This window comes from Schistocerca americana, chromosome 1 (assembly GCF_021461395.2).
Source record: "Schistocerca americana isolate TAMUIC-IGC-003095 chromosome 1, iqSchAmer2.1, whole genome shotgun sequence".
In the NCBI taxonomy this organism is placed as follows: domain Eukaryota; kingdom Metazoa; phylum Arthropoda; class Insecta; order Orthoptera; family Acrididae; genus Schistocerca; species Schistocerca americana.
This window is the reverse complement of record NC_060119.1, coordinates 247,479,999-247,505,530: the sequence shown is the minus strand read 5'-3', so window position 1 is coordinate 247,505,530 and position 25,532 is coordinate 247,479,999.

The following is a 25,532-nucleotide window of genomic DNA, read 5'->3' as shown; positions in this document are numbered from 1 at the left end:
TCTCTTTAAATTAAATGACTTGGTAGAGAAGCTATTTCAGGAAGCAACAAATAACCGTCCTTCTGCTGTCTAACCAATTCCATGATTCATGCTCCATTCCTGCCAGGGTCAGACCATAAACACTTCTACACACACTCAGAGCGATCCTGGCATGACAAGTGGTGGGGAGCAAACGGTAAAAATCGGCGTTACATCAGATAATGGCATCCCTGCCAGGGTAGTGGAAATGGTATGAGTCTGATTAGCTGGTAGGAATTTTCACCAGGAATCGCAATTAGATAAAACTGCCAGCTGATAAGGAATCATAACTAGATGCACCTGCAAGGATGACGAAAATGGTAATAATCCTGTTGATCAATTATAATTAGACGAACATGTAAGTATTGGCGAAAATGGTAGTAATTAATAATTAGCTGAATCTCCAGAATACAGAAAATGATACCGATTCTGGTTAGCGTATGTCATTCAATGTGTACAGCAATTGTTTTAATGATGTTTGTAGAGAAGATATTTTCGCGAAAGTATTTAATAGATTGAAATCACTTTCACTCCAAGAATAAAACTTGAGGTGATCCAGGACAATAAAGCAAAAGTGTGACACATATAGATTGCATAGAAACATTAAATTTACAAGCTGGCCGAAGTGGCCGAGCGGTTCTATGTGCTTCAGTCTGGAACCGCGCCATGCCTCGGGCATGGATGTTTGTGATGTCCTTAGGTTAGTTAGGTTTAAGTAGTTCTAAGTTTTAGGGGACTGATGACGTCAGCTGTTAAGTCCCATAGTCCTCAGTGCTATTTGAACCATTTACAATATTATAGTGTGCTTGATGCTTGCGCATTTGAGATTTTTTATTTTTGTTTTAGATTCTGTTCAACCACGAAAACAACGTTGCATTGTCTGGAAATGTAAAAAGAAGGGCAATTTTTTTGCAAAATTATTGTCCTCTCAAAAACTTTCATAGATCAGGGGTGTCAGATAGGAGCATGAATGATCTTTATAATTACATGTTGACTAGGATCCAAGTGCGTAAACTTTTAGAGAGACAAAGAGCGTCAGCCAGGTTCGACATGACAAACAAACTCTGGCAGATCGCAGTAGAGTCGCGAGGTAGGGTGTTTGGACCGGACCGAGCTCGATGAGCAGTTTCTCGCTTATTGTACGATTTGGGACAGGTGACTAGAAATGAAGCGGAGTACGAAGTGAACAACAAGTATCACATCCCGAAAATTGTACAAGTGGTCAAGCATGAGTAATCGATGATGAATCAAGTGGGAAAGTAGCGGAAATCAGGAGTGCTCACGAGCAGGACAAATTCGTTTACGTGGAACTGCACAGTCATAGAGGATCAAAGGACACAAGACTGTAAAGGACGTAATACCGGAACGATGCATTTTAATGCACCAGAACTATGTGCAGGTGCTAGATGAAAAATTAGATCGCATAAAATAGGACGCTCTGGCAAAACTGATATCACAACAAGAACACATGGAGAAAAATATTCGTGACTTACAGAAAGAAATGACGAAAATGTAAGGCGAATTAAACACTTTACGCGAAGAGACTGAAAAGACTGTCGAGAGCACGAACAAAAACGTACCAACGAGAAGACTGTGGACACGCAGTACGTGGAATGGATACAAGTTTGCGCGTGTAATATTCCCCGTACATTCGTTGGATGGTAGTAGGACTACCCTGTCCCATTTCAACAATCCGCTGCTGTTCCTGCACAGGTTGTTGCTCTACATGTACAGAAAAAAATGAAAATCTGGGAGAATACCTATTTCAAGCAAAGTGCTGAAAACTAGGGTGATCACTCTACGACCACTAACTCGACGTGTCGGAAAGCGTCTTCCACAGCAGCAGCAGTACTACCATCATAGAAGCCGTAAACATACAGTACATTCTTTATCATTGCATATGTGTGATATTTAGGCCAGCGCGTGTACAAATACAGTTCTTTCTGATAGACTTTGAGTCCTTTGCACTACTTCATTCACAACACATCGGGGACAACCGCACGTTCAACTAGTTAGTTTAATGACAGAACGACATCCCGGGCAAAAAGGTTGAAAGCAACAAAGTACACAACTGGCCATTAAAATTGCTACACTAAGAAGAAATGCAGATGACAAACGGGTATTCATTGGACAAACATATTATACTAGAACTGACATGTGATTACATTTTCAAGCAATTTGGGTGCATAGATCCTGAGAAATCAGTACCCAGAACAACCACCTCCGGCCGTAATAACGGCCTTGATACGCCCGGTCATTGAGTCAAACAGAGCTTGGATGGCGTGTACAGGTACAGCTGCCCATGCAGCTTCAACACGATTACAGAATTCATCAAGAGTAGTGACTGGCGTATTGTAACGCGCCAGTTGCTGGGCCACCATTGACCAGACGTTTTCAATTGGTCGAACATTTTCTGTATCCAGAAAGGTCCGTACAGGACCTGCAACATGCGGTCGTGCATTATCCCACTGAAATGTGGGGTTTCTCAGGGATCGAATGAAGGATAGAGCCACGGGTCGTAACACATCTGAAATGTAACGTCCACTGTTCAAAGTGCCGTCAATGCGAACAAGAGGTGAGCGAGACGTGTAAGCAATGGCATCCCATACCATCACGATGGGTCATACGCCAGTATGGCGACGACGAATACTCGCTTCCAATGTGCGTTCACCGGGAAGTCGCCAAACACGGATGCGACCATCATGATGCTGTAAACAGAACCTGGATTCATCCGAAAAAATGACGTTTTGCCATTCGTGCACCCAGGTTCGTCGTTGAGTACACCATCGCAGGCGCTCCTGTCTGTGATGCAGCGTCAATGGAAACCGCAGCTATGGTCTCTGAGCTGATAGTCCATGCTGCTGCAAACGTCATCGAACTGTTCGTGCAGATGGTTGTTGTCTTGCAAACGTCCCCATCTGTTGACTCAGGGATCGAGACGTGGCTGCACGATCCGTTACAGCCACGGGGCTAAGATGCCTATCATCCCAAATGCTAGTGATACGAGGCTGTTGGGATCCAGCACGGCGTTCCGTATTACCCTCCTGAACCCACCGATTCCATATTCTGTTAACAGTCATTGGATCTCGACCAACGCGAGCAGCAATGTCGCGATACGATAAACCGTAATCGCGATAAGCTACAATCCGATCTTACACGAGGCATCACAACAGCGTTTCACCAGGCAACGCCGGTCAACTGCTGTTTATGTATGAGAAATCGGTTGGAAACTTTCCACATGTCATCACTTTGTCGGTGTCGCCACCGGCGCCAACCTTGTGTGAATGCTCTGAAAAGCTAATCACTTGCATATCACAGCATCTTCTTCCTGTAGGTTAAATTTTGCGTCTGTAGCACGTCACCTTCGTGGTTTGCAATTTTAATGGCCATTAGTGTAGGTTGGGCTACAATAAAACGTCATTGGATATTGAGGGGGCAAGTAAGACACATATTAGCGTGCTGCTAACTCAAAACCAAATTTACGCTAAATGTATTCTGTCTAGCTAAAAACCAAATGTGTTCTATCTGGAAATAGTAGGAATTTTTTACATCAAATGAGCGTTGCTCTAATATCCTTGACTATTGACCATTCATCCAGGGACACTCTTTACACAGGAATATAGGTACTGATTAGGTCAGTCTTTCGTCAGTTCAAACCTTTTATTGTATTGGTGTAAGTTTGTTAATTAAGTCAAACAACAGATAGTACGTGGGACAGATTTTGTTCTGCATGAACAACATATAAGGGGCGATCAAAACTTTCCGTTCCAACTCAGCGCTAACCCTTTGTCTAACTGTCGGTGCTTATACACCACCATGGGAGTCGCGCTTGGGTGCATATCCGCTGCAGCGTCGCCCCTTGTAAGTTCCTAGTTTTCACATAATGTGTGGAGCACGAAGCTACTTAATACTCTTCTGTGTCGGCGTCCTTATACCTTATAATATATATATTTTTTCTACAAATCCCTCAATTTCCTTCTTGGAATCTGAAGCATAGCAAATTACAATGAAGAGCGTAAATTAACGAAATATTGTTATCACTAAGTGAATACCGGATCCGACGTCGCTAGAAATGTTCAACATCTTTCTGACGAAAGATATATTTTGTGCTGCGATAATGGTAAGGAAGTAAACAAAAAGCAGAAACACTGTATTAACAACAACACAGAAAATATGAGTCTGTTTAGTTGAATCTTCTCTCTCGAGTTTGTCAGCTGTCGCTTGGGAACTGTCAGATCTGCCCTTCAATACAGTGTTTGTTGCACGATACCGTGGCTAGATTCATGTTGCAGGAAGATTCCTAGCAAAAAAGAAAAAGAAAAAAAAGGGAAAATGAGTTGTTCACTGTAAAACAATTGGGAACTGGAAGGGTTTTTAGCCACAAGTTTGAGGACTGAGACTGTCGTTACATCAGGTTGTATCGCCATGCTACGTGTAACGACGCGTCACACAGTCCTTAGGTAAAGATTTTCTTTTCTTCTTTTTTTGTTTGCGCACTTGACATGCAGAACAAGATCCTGGAGGCAGAAAAAATGCTGACACATTCTCCAGAAAGGAAAACTGAAACTGGAGCGAAGGGGTTATTACGACACGGTCGCAAATGTCTCCTTTGTCAGGAAAGTTTTCATGAGTTATTATTCTGTTAATATCTGCACCGTTTGACAACTTCTGTATTTCCATAATTTTTTAAGTTGGTGCAACGATTGTCTGAATATTTATCATCGACTCACGTCATAGCAATTCTTTGCTTTCTGTACAGATAGAGCTAGAATATTTAGTACAATTATTGAACATGGTTGCTTTTTATCACAGTGCATGTTGTTGAATTCCGCGGCTGTTAAGGTTTCTTGGCAAAGAACACAACCAGCCACAAATATTTTAAAAAAATCAACTTTAATCCCATTGTTAGTAACAAGCACATTCGCTATGTAGATGATTTCTTCAAGATAAAATCTATAACATGTTCACAAGACATTTGATTCCATAGTAAATTAATCGAAAAGCAAAAGAAAAAAGGAAAAAAGCTAGATGTTAAACCAGATATGTTAATTTTCTAACAGATATTAACGTCAATTTCAGAGTAGACAGCTAAAATAAAGCAACGATGCAGCTACGAAACACGCTTCAGAGAACATAAAAACAAACTCTTTTGTTGAGCAATGCAGGTGTAATATCCCCGATTATATTTTATTCAGAAGAATATTCACGACAGCACTGTGTGTGGAATTTTGAGCGAACATTCTCGTGATATTAACAACAAAGGACTTCATCGATACTAAAATAAAAATAATTAATTATTGTCAGTGACATAATTTAATTTTCTATAGAAGTCATCTGTCAGACAATACTCATAGAAAAAGATAATGGAAATCTTCATCTTTTGTTGTCTATGATTCTTCTAGAATAAGTCTTTTTCTTGTTCGAACTGTTGTAATGATCGGACGCGATTGATGTCTTGTAGCACTGAGGTCGGTAACAAGCTGTATTATATTGTTAAGTACTATTTGAACAATAGAATTTCTGTGTCATTGAAATCAGTATGTGTGTTTGAATTTTTATTTTAATATTGTTCTCGTTCTATATAAACGTTAAGTTTTCTGTTCAGTTACAATGGAGCGCAGCCATTAGCGCCATTGATCTACGCGCAGTGGTTAGCACACTGGACTCGCATTCGGGAGGACGACGGTTCAATCCCGTCTCCGGCCATCCTGATTTAGGTTTTCCGTGATTTCCCTAAATCGTTTCAGGCAAATGCCGGGATGGTTCCTTTGAAAGGGCACGGCCGATTTCCTTCCCGATCCTTCCCTAACCCGAGCTTGCGCTCCGTCTCTAATGACCTCGTTGTCGACGGGACGTTAAACACTACCCACCACCACCATTGATCTACAGCGCGGATTATTGGTAAAGTGCTTAACATGGAGAAATACTTTGAAATGTTATAGTTATAGTTAAGGTACAGAAAAGATTTAATATATATTATTTGTTGATAATAAAACAATGCCTGAACCAGATTCGGTAAGTGCTTCTCATATGTTAGCCGCCAGCGTAGTGAAATATTACAACGGCAGACATGAACCTCGATAGTTAATTTTTGTGGTAATAATTGTGTATTGGTGGCCCAGAACCCACTCAGAAATAATAAATTCAACTTAGATTGCGAATAATCTTTAAATATAGTGCAAACAGCATCTTACGTGATAAAATTGTTCTCTGCTAATGTATGAACCCTGATAACTTCGTAAGAACTTCTATGAAATTTTTTTGACAGGAAATAATACATTAGTGTTGTGCGCGTATGGTATTTTGTGTGAAAATAGTTCATTTTGTTTAAGGAAGAGTGTTCTCATCTTGAATAATAGTTCGATAAATTGTATGAGATTTACATTGCTTGAGAGACAACATTGGTACACGTTCCCAGATGGAGATTTCTTTAGCAGAATACCTATCTTTAGCCGGGAGAGGCAGTGATTAAATGAAACCTCATGTAACGCTAATAATAAGCAATTGATTTTGTTCTAGTCCTACCCACGATTTGTAAAATACCGCAGTCCTAACTGCACACCACACAGGTACAACATCGGATACAGTAGAGGTAACCTCTTTAAAACTATTAAAACACTAGAAACATTTCTTAATCTCGGCGTGATGTGCCAATCTGCATCCTATTCATGATACACCATTTTTTCCGGCGTGGTAATGACGCTCGGATCGCCTATAATGACACCCTGGTTTCTAAGACCTCATCCTGGAGAAGGGAGCGCCGTCTGCTAAGCGAGGCAATTTTCTGGAATTAGCCTTATTCAAACGCTATCCGGCATGGGGGTCATTGCCAGCATTTCGTGTTCGTGTGCAGGAAATCACGTGAAGAAACCGATATGGTGCCTGGTGAATGAATACTAAATCTTCATATTTGTAAGCAGAGGGCTGACATAAGGGGTAGGCCAGAGGACCACTTAAAACGTATACAATAGTTTTTCTGAAATTTGCAACACAATGTAAGATACTTGTGACTGAAATTAATCTCATGCTATAAATTATTCACATGCTAGCACACAGACTCTCTTCTTCATTATCGACATTTCGATTGGTTGACAGCTGTTCATCTAGATTAGTTAGAAGTTAAACTCTTCATTTGTGCGTAATTAGACAATTCTGCATTTCGTACTGGTTGTTTTAAAATTGCCACACGGTAATGTCTTGGGCTATATTTCCTTGTAATGTTCTTTCAAAGACATTCATAAGGAACTTTGTTCCGTGTTGTGTGACCAGTCCACTTGTGTCTTCTTTGCTTTATTATTTCGCTGAACAACTTTTCTTCACCTTACCTGTCAACTGCGTATGCAATAGGCTTCTTCAGCACCATACTTCCAACACGTAAAGAGATTTAATTTCATTTTTGCCTGTTGTCAATGTTGCACACTTATAAAGTGCTACGCTGCAAATTAAGCATTTAACATTCCTTTTCCTTATTTCGTTATTTATGTTGTTTGAATAAAGCAGCTTTCTTTTATTCTTGGGCATAGCTTTTGCCTTTATAATCTTTTGTTTTATATCTTCTTTGCTTCTTCTGTTATCTTAGTACCTAAATTTTTGTACGATCTTGTTTGTTTCATTTGATTTCCTATAATTTTAATGCCATTCTTCTGACTGTTTGGAGCAGGCGAGTATGCTATAGTTTTTGAATTAACTACCGTTTTGTAGTCATTTAGTGACTTATACTTAACTTGTACAATTCTTTGGAGATTTCTTTCATCTGATGCTATCAGGGCTAAGTCACCTGCGGACCTAAGCATCTGTATTTATTTCTACATGTATTCCGATACATTGCAGTATTCTTTGCACTCATTCATTGCATATTCTGTGTAGATCTTGAATAGAGATGTGGAAAGACAGCTTCCTTTTCTAATGACTTTAATAATTATAGCTTCTTTTTCAGTATTCTTTATCTTTACTATCGCTATTTATTCTATGTATGAATCTTTAATTATTCTTCTGTCTCTATGGTCTAGTTTCCATTAGCTTGTTGCAGTGACTGTGTCCAATCTTTTCGAGAGGTCTATGAAAGCTAAGGGATATCATTTTTTTCGTTGACCCTAAAGTTTCCTTCAATTATACTGCGAAGGCATGGGACAGATTCTCTTGTGGCCCTGCCTTCTCATAATACAAACTAGTCTTCGGCTAAATTGGCATCAGTTTTGTTCTTAACGCTTCTGTGCTCGAAGTAGTGTGATATTTAATTGTGGCAGTTTTGGAACCATTACCGTGACACTTTTTTTAAAATATTCAAGAATAATAGCAGTTTTATATGTATCATTAATTAAAACATGTAGCATTTGTTTGTAATGTTATTTCACCTGAGATATTGATAGCAGAAATGTGTATTATTTCCGATTCTAAGAATTAATCAAATTATTGAATGTATCTCCTTCTCACAGTTGGCGTGGGTGACAACAGAGCTTGCTGGAAGAATTTAACAAACAGATTGCCAGCCAGATACATCACTGACATATTCGACGTCAGGCGAAAGTGGAGACTAGAGACGCAGCGTCGTTTCTCACAGAAAGCCATTTGTGGTCAGGTATTCTACTGTTGAAATATGGGAAGTGCACTTTTTTGAAGAAATGTCAACACGTTAGACTCTTACACTTTCTCGGTGTCACAATTGGTTTTTCAGTTACTGTCAGTATTTAGGAGTCGAAATCGCTAGTCAGTCACATTTGGCGATTGTTGTCTACATCTCTAAACAGTGCTCTTTAGAATTTCACACGAGCAGTGCCAACGGAACTGGAACACACTGTGTATACCTGTCCAGTTAGCAGCAGAACGCGTCCGGCCGTCGGTATACGCAGGTCAACACCTACTACAGTACTCCAGCGTAAAACTAAATCTGTTGATGAACTTGTACAGTGCACTGCAACAGTGAGGACAACATACGGACCATCCCCTCCTGTAGTCACATTGCATTGTCCAGAACCCCATATCACTGCGCGCGACCCCCTTCCAACAACCGGATCCGCACAAGTCTCTTTGTCTACGAGTCATAATCTGATAGTGTGAGAACCCCTGCGCCGTTCAGACTGGTGCGATTGGCTGCTGCCGGCTTCTGTGGTCGAGCGGTTCTAGGCGCTTCAGTCCGGAACCACGCGGCTGCTATTGTCGCAGGTTCGAATCCTGCCTCAGGCATGGATGTGTGTGATGTTCTTTTTTTATCCCGCATGGGAGGCGTCGCGTGGGTAAGCAACAGGAACAGATACTAATCTCTCGGTACTGCAAATACGGTTTAAGCACCTTTACTAGTGGATAAACATATGCGAACATATTACATAATTTGCAAGGTGGTGCGAATTGTCCTGGTTGTCTGCACCTGATGAAATGGGCTGAAGCAGTCGCGGGGCTCGTAGACCTCGACAGCACCGGCTAGAGGGAGCTGTCGTTGGTGTCTCTCTTAGTGCCAATCTAGCAGAGCGGACCTACGTTGTGGCATCGTAGCTATCGATACTACAGTCCTTACGTTAGTTAGGTTTAAGTAGTGCTTAGGGGACTGATGACCATGGATGTTAAGTCCCATAGTGCTCAGAGCCATTTGAACCATTTGATTAGCTGCTCTGTCGGACTGCTTTTGACACAGCTGTAATCATCAATATTTCGAGGAAGGTACAGACGTCAGCCGCCACCTAATAGTATGCAACAAGTTGGGAATATGGGTCGGACTGGAAGTATGCCTGGTTAGCCGAACGATTAAGGTAACCGCTCGCGTGTAGCGAGAAATCTGGGTTCGAGTCCGGTCTGGCAAAGTTTTCGGCTTCTGCCACTGAATTATTTCAGTGCTCGATTGCGGCACACGGCGGTACCTCCCTCGAAATGTCCATACGATTAAATTGCGCTCACCTCATTAAGTGATTCGCAGTCTTAATTACAGATGTTCGAGTACTTATCACTATGAGCTACGGTTTTTTGAAAATGTATAATTAGATCTTGAGCCTGGTGCATCACGTTCACTTAAATTCCGTGCAATTCGTTGACTACAAGGTCTGGCGATGGTTTTCGTAGAGAAAGGAAATGGGTCATAAAAAAGGAACCCCCGTGATTCGGGCAGTGAAAGAACTCTTATGGGGTGGCGGGCCTCCCGACACTATGCCACAGAATCAATAATTCACTCTGTAGCTGGAGGAGTCGAAGACGGAACCTTTGCCTTTCTCAGAGAATGCACGTAACGACTGACATATTCAGGCATGTCTTAATTCTGCCAGAGCCTCCCTCGTACTTTTCAAACTTTACAGAACTTCTCCTTTTTTTTAAAAAAATAGATATGGAGCCCCTCCACGCCCACACCAGCATGATGGTCAACACAAAAGGTCTACTGGCATCTCTGCATGAGGGTTAGTTTTGACTAAAGTGAGATTTCACAGGATGTGGCTACTGCGATGTTTGCGTACGTCGGGTTAAGGTCAACTATTAATACGCGCTCATCTGGAGATAGATTGGGTCGAAAGTAGAACGAAGGATAGCGATTTGAAGGGCAGAGGGGGGGGGGGGGGGGGGGGATGGGAAATGTGCCACGTCAAGAGCCAAGGGGGAAAAAAGCCTCTGCGATAATTGGCTCTGGTTGTAAGAGCAGTAGCGATTTTCTTACTGCCTGCGGCAGGTCAAGCAGGGGTAGGCTTCGTTAGGAGTGGGTATCACGCAAGTTGTTCTCCTTAACAAAAAAAAAAATTGGTTCAAATGGCTCTGAGCACTATGGGACTCAACTGCTGAGGTCATTAGTCCCCTAGAACTTAGAACTAGTTAAACCTAACTAACCTAAGGACATCACAAACATCCACGCCCGAGGCAGGATTCGAACCTGCGACCGTAGCGGTCTTGCGGTTCCAGACTGCAGCGCCTTTAACCGCACGGCCACTTCGGCCGGCTGTTCTCCTTAATATCCTTTCTTCGAGGTGTGCTAGTCTCAGAAATTTTGCACCAGTATTTATGTTCATTTTGAAAAATAGGAGAAAGGAAGTGGCGCAAGTAAAGCTGTGAGCGCAGGTCGTGACTCGTACCTCGACGCATCGGATGGTAAGAGCGAAAGGCAATGATACTGTGTTCGATTGCCTATACAGTACACGATTAACTTTTACTATGTCGCAGCTTAAATACGAGGGGCAATACACTTTTTTCTCGGCCAATTTTAGTTGACAAAATGTGGAAAATGTTATGGGACATTCCTGCTTCAACTCCCATAGTTTCGTGAAGTTCCGATTGGTGGCGGTGCTATACGTAGTCAACACAACAGCGTCCGTAACGAAGTAGAGCCCCAAGCAGAAAGGTGTGACGGAGTTTCTTTTACAGAATACCATAGCATCGAAGATAGACACTGGTAGAATGTCTGCGGTGACTTGGAAATGAACAAAAGCACGGTAAGTTGTTGGCAACAAGGTCGCGCAACTGTCAGATCTCTCCTGTGCCAACCGGCCGCACACAGGTGGGCTACCCTAACTAAATTGAAGAGACGACTTCAGCTGCCTCATCACCACAAAAATGCGAACGAACTTTTTCTCCTCCATGAGAACTCAAGGCCTCACACGAGTCTACCCACTCGAGTGGACTTCATTGGACCTTATCCACATTACAGCCTGGGTCCCGCATCTTCCATATGTTTGTCCCGGTGAGGGATGTACTCGGCGGGAAAAAGTACATGGATAATGGTGAGGTTATTGATGCAGCAAGGCGTTGGTTCCTACGTTGAGCGCCGGCCTCTGAGATCGGGTGGTTCTAGGCACTTCAGTCCGGACCCGCGCTGCTGCTACGGTCGCAGGCTCGAATCCTGCCTTGGGCATGGATGTGTGTGCTGTCCTTACTTCAGTTAGCTTTATGTGGTTCTAAATCTAGGGGACTGATGACCTCAGATGTTAAGTCTCATAGTGCTTAGAGCCGTTTGAACCCACGTCGAGCAGTAGAGTGGTACCATGCGGACACACGGGCAGTGCCAGTAAGATGGCGTCAGGTCGTCGCACTGAATAGAGACTATGTTTAAAAATACAATTTTGTAGGTAAATGGATGCTGAATAATATGGTGTACCGCAATCCTGTGCAAAGCCAACTCGCTTCCTGGAGAAAAAAAAGTATTGCATCACTTATTGAACGCTGCTCGTAAATGAGATGAAAGTTTTCTCGAGATGTGTAACTGGGTGTATATACGAACGGGGTGAAGTGGCTTGACAGTAGCAAGCGAGCAACGGTACTGTTTATCTCCCCAGAGTGCACCTGAAAGATATATCTTCGGCGCTCGATTCATTTGTAAATGGACTATGGAACGCAGCTCACTGTGATTGCTGAGCCGTTTACACTCTTTGAAAGCTGGTTTTCGTTGGTCATTCAATGCATTCCGGCATTCGATGTGCAGTTCAAAGAAACATGGAGATCGGCTTCCTGTTCCGGTTGGCTGAAGGCCACAGCAGACTGCCGGTTTTTTACAGCTTTCTGCAGCCCAGCTGCCAATCCCTGCTCCTGCAGCGCACCACCGCACAGGCCTCAGCCTGCTGCGCAGCTCGGCACTGCTTTTTTGCCGCTCCATTGGCAGTCATTACCATAACGCACGCGGCTCGCCACGGCGCACATGCGTACTGTTTTCCGCAGCCAGTGTAAACATTCCCAACCTCGCTACGGCTGCGTGGGTGTCGGCAGCGCGGCAGCCGCCACGCTTGCGGATACGGGCCCGACGAACGGAGGCAAAATAAGCTGGCCAAGTGCGAGCACGCATAATTTCTGCGGATAGACCGCAGCTAGAGAAAACTTGTACAGGATTACTTATTACAGTCGTGGTTACGATATACACTGAAAGATAAAAAAAGACGTTACGTCACGAACGAATAGGACAGAAATAGGTGGATGCGATGTACATGTGCAGACAAACAAATCACTACAATGTCAGAAAAACTGGATGGTTTACTCAAGAGAAAGAGCTTCAAAACTTGAGCAAATCAATAATGCGTTGGTCGTTAGTCTACCTCTAGCCCTTATGGAAGAAGTTACTCAGCTTGGCATTGATCGACAGAGTTGTTGGATGTCGTTCGGAGGGATATCGTGTCACTGTCGAACTGACGCATCAGTTCGTCGTCAGAACCCCAAGGTCGTTGGAGTTCTCTGCCCGTAATGCTACAGACGTATTAATTGCGAAAAGGTCCGGCGACCTTGCTAGCCAAGGTATGGCTTGGCAACCACGAAGACAAGGAGCACACTCAACGTGTGCAGGCAGGCATTAGCTTGCTGAAAAGTAGACCCTGGATGGCTTCCGGTGGCCGGTGTGGCCGAGCGGCTCTAGACGCTTCAGTCTGGAACCGCGCGACTGCTACGGTCGCAGGTTCGAATCCTGCCTCGGGCATGGATGTGTGTTCAAATGGCTCTGAGCACTATGGGACTTAACATCTATGGTCATCAGTCCCCTAGAACTTACAACTACTTAAACCTAACTAACCTAAGGACAGCACACAACACCCAGCCATCACGAGGCAGAGAAAATCCCTGACCCCGCCGGGAATCGAACCCGGGAACCCGGGATGGATGTGTGTGATGTCCTTAGGTTGGTTATGTTTAAGTAGTTCTAAGTTCTAGGGGACTGATGACCTCAGATGTTAAGTCCCATAGTGCTCAGAGCCTGGATGGCTTCCCCTGAAGGACAGCAAAACGTGGCTTGGAATATCGTTGACATACCACTGTACTGTAAAGGTGCCGTGGATGACAACCAAAGGGGTCCTGCTATGAAATGAAGTGGCACCGCAGATCATCACTCCTGGTTGACAGACCGTCTGGCGAGCGACAGTCAGGTTGGTATCCCACCAATGTCTGAGCCGTTTCGAGACACATATTCGCAGGTCGTCGCGGCACAGTTCGAAACAGGACTCTTCATTGCAAGCCATTCTGGGCCACCATATTTTCAGCAAGATAACGCACACTGCGAGAGTTTCTACTGCTTTTCTTCATGCTAGCCAAACCCTATTTTGGTCAGCAGGTCGAAGGAACTCTCCCAATTAAGAACATTTGGAGTATTACGAGCAGGATCCTGCAACTAGCTCGGTATTTCATTTTCACTCGTTCCATCGTGGATACCGGACTGCAGCTGGTCAGATATATGCAGTATAACAATCGCCAGACATCCATATGTTTTCAGAAGTTACTTTAATTAGTCGACCAGTTCCAGCATCTCATTAATGCCATCTTCAGGCCCCTATGCACTCCATGCATAGACAACCGCTATGTATAGTATCTATATATCTGATTGTTTACTTATTGAATGAAGACGGCAATAATGAGATACCGAAACTAAATAAGAAACGTATGGCTGTCTGGCGATTGTTATTCCGTAAAAGATCGCTATTTTGCCAATCTAAAGCCCCAGTGGGACAGAAGTTGACACCGTGTCCATCAGGAAGACATTTAGCAACTCTATCAATCAATAACAAGCCGAACAACTGCTTGCGTAAGGGCCAGAAGCAGACCAAGGCGATATTGGCTAGTTCGTGAAGGCCCTTCTCTTGAATAAATCACAAATTCTTCTGAAATTGTAATAATTGTTTATCTGTTCATGTACGTCACATCTACCAATTTCCGTCCCATTGGACAGTTCCTTCGTGGTGCGTCGTTTTTGTCTAAAGAGTGTAGTATAGGTGACTACCGGTTAGAGCCGTTATGGTCTGTCGTCATATAACAAAACAAGAACAAAGAATGACAAATATACAGATCGTGTGAAGATGTCGTACTATGTGATCAGATCTATAACTAGTATTTCTGTAATGTTTATGGCTGATGAATTATGTCACCGAGAACTTTTTTTTATGTCACTGTGTGGTTAGTTACATGTGGCCCACCAGGACTTCCTCACTTGTCCCTACCTCTCAATTTCAGAGTACCACTTGCACGTTATGACCCTAGTTATTAGTTGGATGTATTCCAATCTCTGTCTTCCTCCACAGTTTGTACCATCTACAGCCCCCTGTAGTACCATGGACCTTTTGGTCAGGAATTTCCTCTTTTCCTGTGCTAGTCTTCTTTTTATGTCCTCCTTTCTTCATGCGTTTATTGTTATTTTGCTTCCAATGTAGCAGTATTCCTTCACTTCGTCTACTTTCTGATCACAAATTTTGACGTTAAGTCTTTCGTTATTCTCACTGCTGCTAGTAACTACTTTCATCTTTCTTCGGTTTATTCTTAAGCCATTTTCTGTACACAATGGAGAGTTCATTTAACTCAAAATGGCGTGTGAATACATAGACGCTTATTTATGCTGAGGGAGAAGGAGACAGTGGCTATGGGAAAGTGACGGAAAAGTAATGAGCACTTAAAGATAGCAGACAGTGGTTGTGGTGTAGAAAGAGTAAAGGAGACAAGGGTAGTTTGACAGAAAGAGAGGGACACAGTGACAGTGGAAAATAGCGGACAATGACATGACAATGCTAACAAAAGAGTGAAGGAGGTAGTGCCTGTGGGAGAGAAATGGACAAGTGGAAGTAGGTGAGAGCCACAGACAATGAGAGACAGAGTCAGTGACAATAGGGAAGAGTGAGAGATAGTGATAGTAAGAGAAAAAAGCGGTAACAGGACAGAACGAAGGAGGCTGTGGCACGAGACAGGAGACAGTGTTAGATAGAACAGAGAGATAATGTCAATGAGCTGGACTCAATGAGTGAGTGAGAATGGGCAAGTGGGAGTGGATAGCTGTGAGCTACTTACAGTGGTGGACTGGTTGTTGTGAGCGAGTTACAGTTTGTGGAGCTTATAGGAGTGAGAGGTAAGTGTCATGTTAAAAACAGCACGAATATGTTTGCATGCCAAAAGTCTTAGGAAAATTTTTAAAGGCGCTGGTGAAGGTAGAATGGGGCAGGTGGTACCCCACTTTTAAAACACGAACGTATTAACCTTTTTGTGCTCCAATAGGAGCATTTTTCCTCTGATAATGGGGAGATGTACTTTTGTCAAAGCTGAACATTGTACTTCAGGAGAACAGTTTGTTAATCAGTGCACCATGCGATGCTGTAATAGTCAGTGATAATTGTGCATCTGTTAGAAACTTTAAATAACGGTGGCTGTAGAGAGTCTCATCAATACAAATAGACATCAGTCGTGGGATTGTAGAAATGCCCTCACCAAACGATGACAGGCCAAGATCATTGTTACCCACTTCCCTCTTCCAGTGGACATAATGCGAAAATTCACATTCCCATGGAAAATATACGATGGCAATTAGTAAAAGAAATCTTGTACTGAAACGCCACATCACTTCTTCGCAGTTTTCGCAGCCACCGTTTGGAGAAATGTAACCCATTTTGAAAGTTACTGACGTAAAGCTCTTGATGCAGCTAAATGTGGAAATGAATGTTGGAATATAGCACTAACAAAACACTCATTTCGCTGATACCACTTGCACATTCAGCCTGTATCGTACTGACGAGTGGATTCCGTCTTACGACTGCCAAAATGATAATTGCGTTTCTCTCATTAGGGGGAGTTTTAGTTGGTGTATTTTCATTACATTTTCAATATCTTAATTTTGTGTATAATGTCTGCAATGACAGATCAGGAGTGCTTAGCGCTGTCGGAATGCATTTCACGATACAACCGCACCGCAGACTTAACAGTCGGCCAAAAAGGCGAACGATATCAATTTTTCAGATTCTCGTATTCACTGAAAAATTGTGAATAGCTTCATGATCACAATAAAAGACCATAGGCTAATAGGCTTCAAGCGCACTGACTAAGTAAATACCCAAATCGTACCTGAGTTACGCACATTTTTTACACTTGGTGCAGTAGTGAGATATTCATGGAAACTCTTCTTCTGGCGGCGGGAAAATCATTTGCGACGCTGTTATTTTATTCCTATATGATTAAGTTTCACGCTTGTCATGTTGCTAAAATCCTCTTCGAAAACAGTATCCAGTGTCACAGGAAAACTATACAATTCCATAACGAAAGCTGTGTCATAATCGTACACTGTACCGCCTGAGTTCTCTCAATCACTATCATTCGCCACCTGAAGTCCTATCCGATGGCTCCCCCCACCATGACGCCAAGACCAATACTGCTATGCCTATCCTAAACATAGGAGTAATGAGTTATCTTCCCACGTCGCCGTCGTAATCGCGGGTGATGGTCATCAGGCGTTTTGGAGACCTGCGTCTTATTGCTGAACACATTGCGACGCCATTCATCAGCATGCTACGTTTCTCTGTTATGACACTATTCCAAACGCAACCGTTTCTGGCCGTGCGAGATTAGTCGAGCGTTCTAGGGAGCCGCAGTCATGGACTGTGCGGCTGGTCCCGGCGGAGGTTCGAGCCCTCCCTCCGGCATGGGTGTGTGTGTTTGTCTTTAGGATAATTTAGGTTAAGTAGTGTCTAAGCTTAGGGTCTAGTGACCTTAGCAGTTAAGTCCCATAAGATTTCACACAAAGTTGAACATTTTTGAACCGTTTCTGTTGTGGTGTTAATGACAGCCTACGCATGGAACTGTAATTCCCTCGACCAGGTGATGCTAGTCTCCCACCAGTGGTGCAGGATGACATAGATTTTGCAGGGAGTCCATTACATGTTCTAGCATGACAGGCGAAGATGTGAAGGAGTTACGTTGTTCTGGGTGCACAATTAGGCAGCCCTCCCTTGAGGTGGACAGACGTAGTCGGCAGAAACCAAGACCTTCCATACGTCCCCCGTGCAGTCCAACACAGGGATACTCTCACATCCAAACGCCAGACAAATGTGGATATTGCACCATTCGACTAGCCGACTAAATGGAGACCAACAATGAAGCCTTTTTCGAACGTTGTCAGGTGCTAATAACAAGACCAGTACTAGTACGCGGCCTCTCCGTCACAGTGATCACTCAACATCTAACGCTGTTCAACTCACCGTCTGGTAACACCACTAAACACTAACAACACTAATTAGCTATGGTGGCTCATTCGCAGTCGATGATGTGTATGCTTACGAAGGTATGCTGACATCCGAGTACGTGTTCTGGGTATTCCACTTTCCTTTTCATTCACTCAATATACACTGAGGTGACAAAACTCATGGGATAGCGATACTGACATACACTCCTGGAAATTGAAATAAGAACACCGTGAATTCATTGTCCCACGTGTTGAGCAATTCGGCGGTACGTCCACCCGGCCTCCCGCATGCCCACTATACGCCCTCGCTCAAAGTCCGTCAACTGCACATACGGTTCACGTCCACGCTGTCGCGGCATGCTACCTGTGTTAAAGACTGCGATGGAGCTCCGTATGCCACGACAAACTGGCTGACACTGACGGCGGCGGTGCACAAATGCTGCGCAGCCTGCGCCATTCGACGGCCAACACCGCGGTTCCTGGTGTGTCCGCTGTGCCGTGCGTGTGATCATTGCTTGTACAGCCCTCTCGCAGTGTCAGGAGCAAGTATGGTGGGTCTGACACACCGGTGTCAATGTGTTCTTTTTTCCATTTCCAGGAGTGTATAATGGAGGCTCCGCCCACTTCTGACGGTATGATGTCATTACTAACCAATGAGTCATAAGTCGAATAACAATGTAAAATTTCTTAGTTAAAAGAACATCGTCCAGAAATAAAAATAAACACACACTGAACTTAGCTTATTTAACAGCTATTGTCAATTAAGAAGCGTTAAAATATTTAAATATGTAGGATAAATGAACTTTGTTTTGACAGTACATGGGTTGCCCTCTCAAGGCCTGTTAGTGAACCATTTGGAACCACTGGTTGCCATGGTGAAGTTGGACGCCGTTCCAAAGATGATGCAGCAGGCTTCTTTCCACAAAAGTTGTTGTAAAGTCGATGGGCAAACTAGTGGTGGCCTTGGTGAGTAGAAACGCCAGTGCGAAGATGTGGCAGCAGGCTTCTTTCTAACGAAGTTGTTGCGAAAGTGGAATGGTTGAAAGGAATGAGCAGTCTAATTAGTACCGAATATGGACTGGGAGTAAATCGAAGAAAGATAAAGTAATGAGAAGTATCAGAAATGAGAACAGCGAGAAACTTAACATCGAAACTGGTGATCACGAAGTAGATGAAGTTAAGGAATTCCGTTACCTAGGCTGCAAAATAGACTTGACAGACCGAGCTAGGAGGATATAAAAGGAAAACACATAAAAAGCAGGCTAGCTCAGGCTAAAAGGGCATTCCTCTCGAAGAACAGTATACCACTATCAAGCATAGGCCTTAAGTTGACGAAGAAATTTCTGAGAATGTACGTTTGCAGCTCCTCACTGTATGATAGTGAAACATGGACTGTGGGAAAACCGGAGCGGAAGAGACTCGAAGCATCTGAAATCTGGTGCAACGTAAGACTGTTAGAAATTAGGTGATCTGGCAAAATAAGAAATGAGGAGGTTCGCCGCAGAATAGGCGAGGAAAGGAATACGTGAAAAACACTGACAATAATAATGGACAGGATGATATGAAGTGTGTTAAAACCTCAGGCAATAACTTCCATGGTACTAGAGGGAGGTGTAGATGGCAAAACCTGCAGAGGAAGACAGAGGCTCGAACACATCCAGCAAATAATTCAGGACATAGGATGCAACAGGTTGGCACAGGAGAGGGACTCCTGGTGCAAACCAGAAGAAAAAAAGAAAGAAACAAACAAACAAACTGTCTGAGGATGGCCAAGTGAGATGAAACGAGGTATGGGGCCGGAAGTGTGTTGCTCACAACCAGATATAGGCTAGTTTTGAACTAGTAGTAACACCGTACACCACTTCTAACTAACGGCTAAAAGCTAAGGAAAACTGGTGACTTAGGAGGTCCTAAAGAGAGGAGACCTGATAATTAAATGCGGCTGCATTCACATCAAATTATCTTGCTGTCTTTACTATGTTGTTCGTTGCCGATCTGCTGATTCATACGTCGCCTAATGGTCCGAGATGCCTACATTCATATTTGCCAACTACTTTTCATTTGCTGTCAGATATGCCCCACACTAGCTGCCAAAGGCGTAATAGCTTATGACCGTCAAGGCATCAACTGTGGCGGAGACATCATGACAAGGTACCTGAATTTTCGGCAGGAGCGACACCATTCTTAGCAGTGCGCTACCAATAACTGAAATGTATTATCTGAAGAACTCTACTCCAGGTCCCATATGACGTCATTCACATACAATAAATATTCCATTTATACCAAGCAAACCTCTTACGAATTGGCATACCGTATAATTTTGTTGTTTAATGGAAAATATTATTTCATAATGTATTTCTTTGTTTTAACGTGTGTGGCGCTTTTTCTTCAAATAAGTTTGACCGTTTTTGGTTTCAGAGATGGACAGAAACAGAAGAGAGAGGGGAGAAGAGGATAAGGGCAGACAGAGGGGTGAGGTGGAAGTGGACTGAGAGGGGGATGAGGAGATGGGCAAAGAGGGGATAATGAGGAGGTTGACAGAGGGAGAATGCGATGGCCAGAAAGAGGGAGAGAAAGATATGTACAGGGACAGGGGAAGGCAGAGATGGACAGAGATAGGGAGATGAGGAGATAGACAGAAATATAGGGAGGCAGAGATGGGCAAAGAGTGAGAAGCGGGAGTTGATGGGTAGGGAGAGGGTCAGTAAGAGATGAGCAGGGATAAAGGACGCAGTGGACAGAGGTGGCGGAGGAGGAGATGGAAAGGGTGAGGACAGGGCACGAGACGGAAAGAGTGAGGGGAGGGAAGGAGATAAAAAGAGTGTGGAGGGGGGAGGAGATGGACAAGGGAGGAGGAGACTGACACAGAGAGAGTATGGAAGAGGCGATGGTCAGAAAATAAGGGAGAGTTGGGGTGGGAAGTGGAGGTGGACAGAGAGAGATGGGAGCAGATGATGCATGCAATATATGTGACATATGCATTTTTTTTTTTCATCAGTCTACTGACTGGTTTGATGCGGCCCACCACAAATTCCTTTCCTGTGCTAACCTCTTCATCTCAGAGTAGCACTTGCAACCTACGTCCTCAATTATTTGCTTGACGTATTCCAATCTCTGTCTTCCTCTACAGTTTTTGCCCTCTACAGCTCCCTCTAGTACCATGGAAGTCATTCCCTCATGTCTTAGCAGATGTCGTATCATCCTGTCCCTTCTCCTTATCAGTGTTTTCCAAATATTCCTTTCCTCTCCGATTCTGCGTAGAACCTCCTCATTCCTTACCTTATCAGTCCACCTAATTTTCAACATTCGCCTATAGCACCACATCTCAAATGCTTCGATTCTCTCCTGTTCCGGTTTTCCCACAGTCTATGTTTCACTACCATACAATGCTGTACTCCAGACGTACATCCTCAGAAATTTCTTCCTCAAATTAAGGCCGGTATTTGATATTAGTAGACTTCTCTTGGCCAAAAATGCCTTTTTTTGCCATAGCGAGTCTGCTTTTGATGTCCTCCTTGCTCCGTCCGTCATTGGTTATTTTACTGCCTAGGTAGCAGAATTCCTTAACTTAATTGACTTCGTGACCATCAATCCTGATGTTAAGTTCCTCGCTGTTCTCACTTCTACTACTTCTCATTACCCACGTCTTTCTCCGATTTACTCTCAAACCATAATCTTTACTCATTATACTGTTCATTCCGTTCAGCAGATCATTTAATTCTTCTTCACTTTCACTCAGGATAGCAACGTCATCAGCGAATCGTATCATTGATATCCTTTCACCTTGTATTTTAATTCCACTCCTGAACCTTTCTTTTATTTCCACCATTGCTTCCTCGATGTACAGATTGAAGAGTAGGGGCGAAAGGCTACAGCCTTGTCTTACACCCTTCTTAATAAGAGCACTTCGTTCTTGATCGTCCACTCTTATTATTCCCTCTTGGTTGTTGTACATATTGTATATGACACGTCTCTCCCTATAGCTTACCCCTACTTTTTTCAGAATCTCGCAGCTTGCACCATTTTATATCGTCGAACGCTTTTTCCAGGTCGACAAATCCTATGAAAGTGTCTTGATTTTTCTTTAGCCTTGCTTCCATTATATTATTCTTGTAAGCAGCTTCGATGTATGAGCTGTTAAGCTGATTGTGCGATGATTCTCGCACTTGTCAGCTCTTGCCGTCTTCGGAATTGTGCGGATGATCCTTTTCCGAAAGTCAGATGGTATATCGCCAGACTCATATGTTCTACACACCAACGTGAATAGTCGTTTTGTTGCCACTTCCCCCAATGATTTTAGAAATTCTGATGGAATGTTATCTATCCTTTCTGCCTTATTTGACCGTAAGTCATATGCATACCAAGGAAAAAAAGTAAATATAAATGATAATTCAACCATCCACACAGGTTAAAATTAGTGATGATACTCCTGAGTGGAATTGCATGAGTTCTGTTTTTAAAAGTCGAAAAGGACTGGTATAATAACTAATCATATTCGGTTACATAATTGATGCTTTTTCACAATTTTCAGCAACAGATACGTACGTTCATTTGGCCTCTTAACATAAATGTCTCACTTGCCTGTAATTTCCTACTTCCAGATTCAGGTGCTGTTACGGAAGTGTTCGAGACAGGGGGCTTGCTGTCTTATAATATCATTGAATGATATATAAACAGCATCACACGTCGATTTTAAAAGAATTGGAAACTTTCAAAGTTTTTGATTCCAGTTGGCCATTAAAATATATTTTGAAATTTTGTGTTGATCCAAATATAAAGAAAGGCTTTAGTATAGGAGCTAACAGATTGCAAATTAATATGTCGTAACAAACGACGATCCAAAGAATGATCATTATTGCTTAAAGTTGTAAATTATAGCTGGTTTGCACTCAGAAAATGAGCTATGTGTCAAAATATTGTCTTTATTCAGATTCATTAAACTCTGCAAGCAGTTCATTTCCTAGCGACCTGAAGCATGTTGAAATATTTGAGAAAGCTAACGAAAATGCATGTGTTAATGTCTACAGAATTAAGTAATATGAGTACAAGTGGATGATTACAGAAAGAAAAAAATAATACGAAGAAACAGAATTTGTATGTCTTGAAATATCATAAACGTGAGAAATATGTATACCTATTGATGTTGCCGGTCTAAAACATGGAAATTTAACATTTCTATTACGTAAAAAAACCTTTTGAGGGTGATAAGCGTTAGCATTGCTGCTCATCAACATTCATCTGAAGAATGTAAGAGCTGTTTGTGCGTTTTCTCATTCTAGAGAGTGAGAAGTTGGCTGTTCATTTAGATGATTGTTTGCAGTTCAAACCAGGCAACAATTTCATGCCTAGCGAAGGAAAAAGGTACATAAAATTTATAAGTTTAAGAACAAATTAAAGCTAGCTTTTGTCGTAAATGGATATATCAAACGATTGCTACAATAGGGTGTTACTGACGAAATCCATGTGCATAAACCATAAAGAAATACTCTCCATTTACACTGTACCTACAGTGAAAAATGTTCGGAGTTTTAGCTGTACCCAGGTGCTGACTCTATGGAATTATTCAGCAGAAAACTGTATCGGACTATTGAGGGGATAAAAGATTACTTGTAGCAGAATAAGCAAATGTCTGTTAGCCTCAAATGGGAAGTAGTGTTCTGAGTAACAATAATTTGCCGCATCTGCATGGAATGATTGAAGCAAACTGATGTGATATAGATCATCGTCATTTTACACACAGATATTGAGGCGATGCACATGAAAGCTGTAATTTAAATCATAGACTTGCTTTTACTGTGCTTGTTGTGTTTCACAGTCTGACAAATTACGACACTCATTTTGTGAAATGTGCGGACAGTTGGGAGAAAGTAAGCATGATAAAACGTTGGAAATAAATTGAGGCCACTTTCCTGTGATTGGAACAAACATGAAGAGTCTGTAGTAGTAGAACATTACTGTGCTGAAAAATTTCAATTTATAGGTCCCTTCAGTTTTCTGGAGTGTCCTCTAGCAAAATGTGTATCACGTTTAAAAACTGAGGAGTGTTTCCAGACGGTGAACAATTTCACCTGATCAATAAGAATGGCGTGTTCACATACGAATAACTGTGGAATCTGCCTTGTATGAAAAGTTGTCTTCAATGGAAACAAAGCTTAACTAGTGAAATAGTAAAAATACCAAAGGGTGTGCAAGGTGGGGCGTTTTGTCGAATGAGAGGCTTAATGGGACTTACATTCTAAAACCAATGACTTTGAGAATTTCCTCACATGCCGTACCAGAACGTAGGAACTGGATCGAGCTTGTTGTGTAACTTTAGTTGCTTTAGCGTGGGATGCTCAAAACTACTAATGTAAAATGGCAACGTATTGCGAACACACAACATTCACAGTTCGTTGAGTGTAGATTCAGAGGGGTATTATTCACTGTTCACTATAATGTTCATGGATTATTACAACGAAAATAACGGTGATTATATTAAACACCTCACTGTTAATAGTCTCTACAGCTGGGCATTGATGCAAGACCTACCACTAATTGATTTTGCATGAGCATACCAGATGATCAGGACGTAGATTGCTTTTTAGAATTAGACTTGACTATCTAGAAAATATCCTTGAACTTCACACCAATCTACCAGAATGTTCAGAATAAATGCTAAGATTCGTATGAGTGCGAAAAGTAACTTCGGAACGAATTATTTGAACCTCAAAAATCACAGTGCTTTTGCTAAAACTGCAGGATGTGTAGAAAATGAGTGCTGCGAAACTAATAACACGTTGATAAGATAGATACGGCGCTGCTGCTCTGATTACAAGACCGATTTTGAAACGAAGGGTCTTATTTAAGGAAAATTTTGTTGCTTTTGAACTAAGTAGATGTAACATTGTTTTTGACAAAATCATAGCTGTAGGCAAAATTGCAAAATTGTCAACCATAGCTACCAGTAATCATCACGTGTATTAATAAACTGCTTCAGTTATGTATAGTCCTTTATTTTTATACCACTTGCGGTTCCGTGTCATTGGGAACCACATCTACAAGTGAACATATGAGGGCCGTTTTTTATCAACATCCGATAGACTATAAATAAAAGACAAGTTCATAGAAAACAATTATTTTATTACCAAAAGTTTTGTATATTTATGGTTACTTTTCAACATTATCACCGAGAAGATTAAGACATTTATCTCACCTGTGGACAAGCTTTGAAATACCCTCTTCAAAAAATGTTGCCACCAATGATACCATATGAGCACTGACGTTGGTTTGAAGATCTTCGTTGGATTGAAACTGCTGCCCCCCTAGCCATGTCTTTAGTTCAGGTCAGGACTGTACGGCGGATGATCGAAAATGTACCATTGAAATTGTTGAAGGAGCCAGCAGTGTGTGGACGAGTGTTGTCATGGATCAACACAATTCCTGAAGTCAGAATTCCTCTTAGTTTGTTTTGAATGGCTCTCCACAAATGTCATAAAGTTTCACAGTAAGCAGCTGCGTTGACAGTGGTTCCAGGCTGCATAAACTCTACAAGCAACACACCTTTTTGGTCCCAAAACACAGTAGCCATAACCTTTCTGTTGTTGCATGTTGTTTGAATTTTTTTGGTTTGTTTGGTGAATTTGGATGCATCCATTGTTGTGATTGTCGT